Source organism: Neovison vison, chromosome 12, assembly GCF_020171115.1.
Source record: "Neovison vison isolate M4711 chromosome 12, ASM_NN_V1, whole genome shotgun sequence".
Taxonomy (NCBI): domain Eukaryota; kingdom Metazoa; phylum Chordata; class Mammalia; order Carnivora; family Mustelidae; genus Neogale; species Neogale vison.
The window spans coordinates 116,070,556-116,081,156 of NC_058102.1; positions in this window are offsets into that span (position 1 = coordinate 116,070,556).

The window sequence follows — 10,601 nt, forward strand, 5'->3', positions numbered from 1 at the left end:
AGTTATGTAGCCAGAGCAAATAATGGACTCCTAACCAATCACTATTTCTGTCTACACCTCCCTCCATAATGATCTCATACAGAGCAGCAACTATGGGACCTCGGGATGGACAGTGGTTCACACTGGGAGTTTCTTGGGAAAGACACAGTGAGAACCTAAAACCTAGAGCACCAGCAGGTAATTGTTTCCAGGATGCACAGCTCAAAGTATGCTTGGGAAGGTGGAAAAGGCAGGGAGGAGATGGAAGAAGGAAGGCAGAGGGAATTGCTTTTTAAAAGGTGCAATTCCTTTGGTGGAACATTTTTGTATCTATATAAATGGTATCAGGTGTAGAAGGAAGAGCCACTCTAAAAGCTAAATCCTCATCTCTGTAGAATGAATAGTCTTCTTGTCTATACTCCGTTGGCAATTAATGATACACCATCACATAACATTTTCCTTACTACCAGCTCGTATTACTGTCTTCAACCTTTATTGTTTAATTCCTCATGTGTTATTGACCTATCTTCCTGAGTATATGGTAAGTTATTTGAGAGGAGAAAAAGAAGTTTTCAATTACTTTTAACCTTTATAGCACCTAATAGAAAACTCGGTCCGTATCTACTGGTTGATGAACACAGATGCTTGTTCTTGTTTTTCTCCTGGCTTGATGTAACAAAAGAAATTTTGCCTGAGACACAGCAGAGGGGCTTAGAGGAGACTAGCAGGAAGAGCTTCATCACTACAACTCTAGCTACTTCATCCATGCACACATCCATCCATCTGTTGACCCATTTATTCAATGTTCCTACAACTATGTCAATGAAAAGTCTACAGATAAGCTCTCACAGCACCATAGCAAGGAGGAGAGGATAGCGCCTGCTAATAATGAAGGGAAAAATGGAAATGCTTAAGGGTCTCAGTTTGCTACTGACCACATCCTCACATGATTTTCTGTTGACTATTCATTATTTGTTGAATGTGTACATGTGTCAACAAAATAAAGACCCTATACTCTCAAAGCTTATAAACTAGCGAGTGAGAGAGACATTTACAAAATAATGCCAATGATTATTTAATTGTAAGCATAATGAAAAAGAAGCACAGTTTATATGGGAGTATACATGGAAGGAGGGTTTCTAATCTAGATTTGGCCAAGAAGATGGTGGCCAGAAAATTATGTCCTGTAGACATTTCATTGACACTGAAATCATAGAGGCTGAGGGGGGTGGTAAGCCAAAGGAGAAGGGAGGAAATGGAGAATTCCAGGTATAGCAGTTGGGTAGCCTTGAAGTAGAAAAGAATTTTTTTTTTTTTGGCACAAAAGAAGAAATGAAATAACACAAGTGAGTACAGTATGGGGGTGGGAGTGGATGCTGGTGGAGCCAGGTGAGGCTAATGAGTGGGGTCAGGCCAGATCATGCAGGAGGTCCTGGGTATGGGTTTGCATTATTTTTGTCTTAGTTTTACCATCTAGCATTCACCTTTTCTTTCTATTTGTGGGCATCTCCCACTGTGTGTGACATCTGAGGGACCCATAGCTCTACTCACCTGTTATGGAGAATAAAGGAGGGAGATCCCCCTTTTCCCATCTTCTGGCATTCGAGGCATGATCATGGAAACGATGTTTGTCCAGTTACTCTTCTTAGATCACCCTGAGTCTTTGAATTTGAAGCAAGAAATGCAGAGCCAAAGGAAGAGTACAGAATCCACTCATGGCAGTGGCATCCTGTGGCATCAAGCGGTAGCAGTAGCACTATCTGCTGCCCTGTCCTTCTAGACTGTTCCTTCCATCTGGCCTCCAGAGCTCCATCTGTTCCTATTTTCTAAGCCACCCAGAGAGTCTGTGAGCCTGCTCTCATCTTCTGGACTCCGAACTCTGAGTTCATCAGAACTAATTCCAGTTGTTTGTAACCCAGATTCTTGACAAGTAAGTGATGCTAAAGAGGTTGAAGGGTTCTATCAAAGGTGTATTAAGAATGAATTTTAATTGGGACATTCCAGAAGTGCTTTATAGTTTTCAAACTACTTTCACATGACTCATTTGTTTTTTATAGCAACCAAAGAGGTAGGCACTATCATCTTCCCTTTATTCAACAAAAAGAGAACAGAGTTGGAAGAGTGCAAGTGATTTCTTTTCATTGTGAATCAGCTAATTAATGGCAGAACAAGTAGCAAAGACCAGGTCTTCCTGTTTCTTGTGCCTCACTCCTTCTGCTTCCTCTTGCAGTGGGGACAAGACCAGGGGCGCGAGAAGTGAGAGCAGGTGTCATGACTTCTGTGTCAGCAGCAGCACACACTGTCTCAGTTCCACATGTGAACTCACCTACAGACATTCTTGTAAACTCTGTACTCACACCCAACACTGTTCCTACTGGATCGTAGATCCACGTAAGGAAGAAGGTAGCTTCCCCAGAACACAGTCTGCCTGGAAAGACTTCTAAAGCACAAAGCTGCAGTTCGGAATGTGCAGGATGACAAACGTATGTAGTTGCAGAGACAAGCATTCTCATTATGGAAAATTTGGAGCTTGAAATCATAAGATGCAAAACCAAAAAAAAGGTGTGTCACTAAAAAGATTGAGTACAGTATTATGTAGCTTCTGGGAAGAAGCAAAGATCGGGAGTCAAAACACAGGCTTTGACTTGAGACCCAGAGACAATACTGAACTCGTAGGATTCTCATAAGGCTTGAACAAGGTAGCACATGGGAAGTTCTTCGCATAAAACCCATTACAGGGCAGATACACTATGAGATGTTTGTTTCCTTGCTTTGTTTCCAAAGGCATTAGAAACCAAGTGGAGATCAGTCTCCCAGATTGTTAGGGGTCAGAGAAGATCTTTAGCACAGAGAACCACGGTCAAACTCAAATCTGTCACGCAGGGGTTATGGAGAGAGGCTGGGGCACCCAGAGGGACAGGGAGAAAGCAGCATCAGTCTCTTCTCATTTTCCAGACCAATCGCATTGCTGAGATTGTCTTTCTAATCATGTGTCTGGAGCTTAAATGACCCATTCAACCTGAAGGGGTGTGAACTGAAAGAAATTGGTGAGTTACCAGGAGATAAAACACACGGAAATTCTTCCAACTTATAAAAAATTTTTAGATTTTTTTTTTCTAAAATAAAATTGGTATGAAAAAAATTTTTTTTTCTTTTTCAGGGAAAGAAACAAAGGGTTGTGTGTGTGTTTTTTTTAATTAATAAAGAGTATTTTCTTTTCTATGAAAACCAAATATTTTTCTAAAAGCAAATTTTATTTTCCCAAATATTTGACAAGAGCAAGCTGTAAAATTCTGAAGGAGTTTAGTCAGCTGTGCAGATTGACTTTTGAAGTGTAAAATAAACCTTTACTTAACAGATGTCAGGACTGTGACTTTGAGAGATAATGACAGTTTTTATAGTAGGTTGGTGACAGAATTTCTAAGAAGAATGAATAAAGTTTTGGTGCCAAGTTTGGGGAAAAAAATGACAACATGATTATTAAAAATTGACTGAGTTGAGGAAAGCAAAAGTCAGTGTTTTAATTTGTTTCATTAGACAGCGTAAATTGTTCCATAAATATCAGCAAAATACATTTAACAAAAGGATAGGCTGTACCATTGGGTAAGAATGAGAGTAAATCAAAGGCCTTACCTCCCTCCCAAACCACCATGAATGAGGGCGCCTAGGTGGCTCAGTTGTTAAGTGTCTTGGGCTTAGGTCATCATCCTGGGGTCCTAGGATTGAGCCCTCATAGGGCTCCCTGCTCAGCGGGAAGTCTGCTTCTCCCTCTCCCACTCCCCCTGCTTGTGTTCCGTCTCTCACTCTCTCTCTCTCTCTCTCTCTCTCTCTGTCGAATAAATAAAGGCAACTTCTACTGCCCTGTGTGATGCCTCCCAGCAATGATGCTTAGGAGGACAGCAACTTTGGTTAGGGATCCTGTGCTTTTCTGGAGAGGAGGATTTTGAGAATAAAAAAGCTAACTCCAGAATATTTTACCTGAAGGGCCAAAGCCAGAATCAGGAGCTGAATATCCAGTTCCTCCTCCTTTTCACATTTACTGGCTTTTGAAATGGTTTGGTGAGAATCAAACATCTTGATATCTGATTTCTATTTGTTCTCGATTTTTTTTTCTTTTTCTGCCTTTTGTAGGTTTAATTAAGGTGTGTAGGTTTAATTAAGCAATTATAATTCAATTTCATCTCCTCTACTGAATTATTTAACTTCTTTAAAATAATTATTAGTGGTTGTCTTAGGATTTACAATATACTTTTTAAATAATTTGTGTCTGACTTCAAATAAATTATACTGCTTCACATGTGGGGTAAGCACCTTTAGAACAGTCTATTTCCAATCCCTCCCTCCCACCCTCTCCCAGATTGTCATTAATTTTACTTTTACACAGGTTGTAAATATGCAATACATTGCTATTACTTTTTGCTTTAAATAGCTGTCTTTGAGAGGAGTGTCTGTGTGACTCAGTCGGTTAAGCATCTGCCTTTGGCCCAGATCATGATCTCAGGTCCTGGGATCCAGCCTAGTGTCGCTTCTCCTTCTCCCTCTGTCCCTTCCCCCTGCTTGTGCTTTCTCTCTTTTATTTTATTTTAAAATATTTTTTAAACTATTTTAAAATTTTATTTTAAAATAAAATCTTTTTAAAAACAGTAATCTTTTAGGGAAATCAATAAAAGATTATATTTTACTTCCTTTTATTCTTTCTCCAGTGCTCTGCATTTCTTTGTGTAGATCCAAGTTTCTGAGCATGTTCATATCCCTTCTGCCTGAAGAAGCTCCCTTAACATTTCTTATGGAGTAAGTCGGCTACCAAGGCACTTATTCTTTCAGCTTTGGTCTATTTGAGAAGGTCTTTGTCTCAAGTTCGTTTCTGAAGGCTATTTTTTGTGGATATAGAATTCTGGGTTGACAGTTTCCTTCAGCATTTCAAACATGCCACACTATTTTCTTCTTACTGCATGTTCTCTGGTGAGAACATGCTGGAACTCTTGTCCTTGCTCCTCTGTAGATAATGTGTCCTCCTCCTCCTCCTCCTCCTCCTCCTCCTCCTCCTCCTCCTCCTCCTCCTCCTCCTCCTTCTTCTTCTTCTTCTTCTTCTTCTTCTCCTTCTCCTTCTCCTTCTCCTTCTCCTTCTCTTCTCCTTCTCCTTCTTCTTTTAAACTCTGGCTACCTTCAGGATTTTCTTATTTTGTTGGTTTTCAGCAGTTTGAAGAAGATATGCCTAGATGGTTTTGTGTATTTATTTTTGTATTTATCCCATTTGGTATTCTCTGAGTTTCTTGAATCCGTGATTTGGTATTTGTTACTCATTTTGGAAAATCCTCTATCATTTCTTCAAATATTTCTTCAGCTCCATGCTCTTTCTCTTCTGGGATTTTAGTCGTGCATATTTTAGATCATTTAATATCATCTGAAACTGTTGGCTGGTATATTCTGGCCCATACCCCTCTCACACACTCTTTTTTCTTTTGCATTTCATTTGGAAAATTTCTTTTGACCTATATTCAAGTTCACTGATTCATTCCTCGTCTCAATCAAGCCTACTGAGCTCATGAAAGGCAATCTTCATCTCTGTTGTTGTGGTTTTGTTTTCCGGCATTTCCATTTTACTCTTTTTATTGCAGTACAGTTGATATGCAATGTTACATGAGTTTCAGGTGTACAATGTAGTGATTCAACAAGGCTAGATATTATCCTGTGCTCACCTCAAGTGTAGCTACCATCTGTCACCATAGAATGCTATTATAATACCATTGGCTGTATTCCCTATGCTCTACCTTTGACCCCATGACTTACTGGTACCCTAACTGAATGTCTGTATCTCCCACACCATTTAATTCTTTTTCATGGTTTTCTTCTCCTTGCTGACATTACCTACCTGATCTTGCATGCTGTCTCCTTTTTGTTAAATATATTAATAAGTTATTTTAAATTCCACTTCCGTGTCATGTCTTAGTCTGATTGTGATGGTTGCTTTGTCTCTTCAGACTATGTATTTTCTTGCCTTTTCTTAGTCTGATAATGATTTGTTATTATTGAAACCTGAACATGTAAAATCTAGTAGATACTGAGATCAATAAATTTTGTGCTTGGAGCTAAGTATCTCATTTTTGCTGCTAGTCCTTCCCCAGCTTACTTTAAATAAAATTGACATACAATATTGTATACATTTAAGGTGTAAATGTGATGATTTCATATATGTACATATTATAAAGTGATCACGATAATAAGGTTAGTTAACATATACACCACCTCACATAATTACATTTTCTTCTTTGTGGTGAGAACACTCAAGATCTGTTCAAGTGTATAACGCAGTATTATTAACTATAGTCATCATGCTAAACATTAGATCCCCTTTACTTAAGCATCTTACACCAGAAGTTTGTTCTCTTTAACCAATATCTCCCCATTTACCCAACCTCTGGCAAGTCTATTATGTTTAGATGAACTTAACTTTTATTTGTTTATTTGTTAAATTCATATACAAGTGAGAACATACAGTATTTGGTCTCTCCGGCTGATTTATTTCACTTCCCATAAAGCTCTCAAGGTCCATCCATGTCATCACAAATGGCAGGATTTCTTTCTTTCTCATGGCTGAAAACATTCTGTTGTGTACACTTATCCACATTTTAAAGGTCTATCTGTGAATGGACACTTAGGTTGTTTCCATATTTCAGTTATTGTGAATAATACTGCAATAAAATGGGACTGTAGATATCTCTTTGAGGTGATTACAGTTCCTTTGGATATATACCCAGATGGGATTGCTGGACCAGATAGTAGTTCCACTTCTAATTTTTTGAGGAACTTCCATATTATTTCCATAGTACTATTGAATTAGATACTAATTTAACAGACAGATCTAACAGCATTTTGGTGGGGAGTTTAGTGTTTTCTGTATATAACGTCATGTCACTTGCAAACAGAGATAGTTTTACTTCTTCCTCTCTGATTTGGATGTCTTTTATTTCTTTTTCTTGCTTAACTGCACTGGCTAAGACTGTCAGTACTATGTTGAATAGGAGTGGTGAGAGTAGGCATAATTGTCTTGTTCTTAATCTGAAAGGAAAAGGGCTCAGCACTTCATCATTGAATATGTTGGTTAACTGTGAGTTTGTTCTATTTGGCCTTTATTATGTTGATGTGTGTTCCTTCTATATCTAATTTGTTGAGAGTTATTATCTTAAGAGAGTGTTGAATTTTGTGAAATGTTTTTTCTGCCTTTATTGATTAGATCATATGATTTATTCCTTCATTCTATTAGTGTAAGATATCACATTTATGGATTTGCTTATTTTGAAATGCCCTTACATCTCCGAGACGAATACCACTTGATCATCGTGTTTGATCCTGTTAATCTGCTGTTGAACTCAGTTTCTTAGAATTTTGTTGAGCAGTTTTGCATCTGTACTCATCAAGGATACTGGACTGTTGTTCTCTTTTCTGGTGTCCCAATCTGGCTTTGGTATCAGGGTAATGCTGGTCTCATGCAATGAGTTTGGGAGCATTCCTTTATCTACAATTTTTTGGAGGAGTTTGGGAAATATGGATTAATTCTTCTTTAATTGTTCACTAGTAAAAATCCACTAGTGAAACCATCTGGTGTTGGATTTTCTCTTTCAGGAGGTTTTGATTATTGAGTCAATCTCCTTACTCATTATTGGTCTATTCAAATTTTCTATTTGTTCATGATTCTGTCTCAGTATGTTGTAAGTTTCTAAGAATTTATCCATTTCTTCCAGAATATCTAATTTGTTGGAGTATAGTTGTTCATGCTAGGTCTTTCATAGCCTAAGTGTAGGGTTTTGTGTTAATATTGTCAGGAGTTTGGGCTGTGTTTGAAGGTTGCTGTTGTTACAATCATCTCTAATGCCCCATGATCTCAAATTCCTTTAACGATAGCTGTGTTAGGAAATGAGTTAATTGGCCAGGACTTTCTTCTCAATGTCTATTTTCCACTTGACTTCGAGTTTTCCTTCTTTCTGTTCACCAGAGAGAATCTGTCTCATTGGAGTGATCTCAGATATATATTTTACTCAACACTTGTTAGCATGGTGGTAGAGACTGGAGGAGGGGGCATTCTCTGTTGCTCATTCAGTATGAGGTGAGCATTATGGATTCGTATCTTGAGAGTATGGCATTTGCCAGTACGCTGCCCCTCGACCATCTTTAGTCCTAGATCTAGCCTTGACTTCTGGCAATTTCCCAGGGTAGAGTTTTACTTAGTTTTCTCTTCTCTTCCTTCAGCTACTGTGCCCTTAACTGGCAATTTTCACTATTCTTCTTCCTGAAAATTAGAACTTTTGTTCCACAGAAGAGATACTAGAGATGAATCTGGGCAGAGTTTCAGCAGTGAATACTACTCCCTTCCCCCAGTCAGCACAATGAGAAAAATTTTAAGAGTCTTTTCCATCTTCTGAGTCCCTGGTGGTGTCCATGGAGGAAAGGACTGTGAGAGGGTAAAAATCCCTCTATGTCTACTACCCAGAGACTTCACATCCATATGGCCTTGAGTAATTCATTAAAATTTTTAAGCTCAATGTTTTTTTTCTGACTTATATGGCATGCAGTGGCACTTGTTCTTGGTAAGCAAGTGCATGAATTCTGTTTCTTCTTGTAGGCACAGTTGTCTCCCTGGATTTGAGGTTATTCCTTTGCCCTGCCATACCAGTTCTCCAATGGGCTCAGGAAAAGTTATTAATTTTGTTTGGTCAGTGGTTTATTATTTTTTCCCCTTAATTGTAAGGGTGGAAGCAAATCTCTATCCAGTTCTCTAATTCTCTCAGCTGAAACCACACAGCCCATGTATTAATTTTTAATGCTGAACCAAACTTGATTTCTGAGAATAGCTCCATTTTGCCACAATGGTCATTTTGTGTGTGAATATGTGTGTATTTGAATTCACTTTTGAATATATATATTTGAATTCACTTTGCTAATATTTTGCAAAGGACCTTTTTACATTTATGTTCATGACTGATACTGTTTTGTAAATTTCTTTCCTTACGATTTCTTTTTCAGGTCTTTGTGTTTCAGTTATTCCAAATTTCTTAAATGAGTTGGAAATTGTTCCCTCTTCTTTTAGTTTCTAAGAGTTTGTGCACATTTTCATCATTCCCTGCTTCAAAGTTTCATAAAACCCACCAATGAAACTGTTGGGGAATCAGTGTATCTTTGTGGGAAGATTTTTTTTTTTTATTAGAAATCCAATTTATCCAACAGATACAGGATAAGTCAGATTTTTAATTTTTTCATCAATTTTAGTAAGTGGTATTTGTCAAGTAATTTGTCCATTTGTTCTAAATAATTACATTTATCATAAAAATTTGTCATCATATTTACCTTGTTGCCTTTATAATGACTGTAAGATCTATAGTTAGATTACCCTCTTCTTTTAATACCAAGATGGGCATAATCTACTCCGTCCTTATTGTTGATTATTTGTTCTAGGGACCTTTTGTGGGCCTTTTGAAAGAATCAACTTTTGGCTTTGTTAATGTCTTCTATTGTTTGTCTGAATTCCATTGAGTTTTATTATTTCTTTTATTCTGCTTACTCTCACTTTTAGTTTCTCTTCTTTTTTCCTAACTAAAGTAAAAACTTAGTTGATTTTAATTTTTTCTCCTTTTTATTAAGGCATTTAAAAATGATAAATTTCTCTTGAAGTACTTCTTTAGCTACAGCCTACGAATTTTGAAGTGCTGTGTTTTCCTTGTAAATCAATTCAAATTTAGTATTCTCACTTGTAATTTTAAAAAATTTAGTTCATGGATTTTTTTTTTAGAAATACCTTATTAACTTTCTAAATATTTTTGCCTTTCCTAGGTATCTTTTTCATTTCTTACTTAATCTATTAAATCTATTATTGTCAGAGATCATATAGTGTAAGATTTCAATGTTTTGGAATTGGTTAAATTTTATTTTATGGCTCGATATATGATCTATGTTGGGCCAGATATAGTCAAAAAGAATGTGCATTCTGAAGTTGTTTGTAGTGTTCTATAGATATCTATTAGTTTAGATGGTCGATTGTGTTTAGACCTTCTGTATCTTTACTGGATATAAATATATGAGTTATACCGGTATAAATCATAATATGGCTTATATATGGCATATATATATATGATTTATATATCATATATATAGTGGATTTTCACTAGTGAACAATTAAATCATATATATATGATTTATACCGGTATAAATCATATATATATGATTTCATAATTACTGTGAGAGAATGTTGAAATCTTTAACTATGATATGAATTTGTCTCTCTCTTCCTTTATCTTCACCAAGTTTTGTTTTGTGTTTTTTGAAGGTATGCTATTAGATCAATATGTATGTAGGATTATTATATATTCCTGATGAAATAGATTTTATTATCAGCATAAATCATTCTTCTTCAACTTTAGTAATACTCTTTTCCCTGAAGTTATAGCCATGCCTGCTTTACATGGTTTATGGTTTTCATGAAATGTCTTTTTGCATGCTTTTAGTTTCAACCTTGACTATATCATTATATATAAAATAAATCTCATATAGTAGTACATAGTAGGGTCTTGCATTTTCCAAATTCATTTTGACAATCTCAACCTTTTTATTTGATCATTTAGATCATTTGC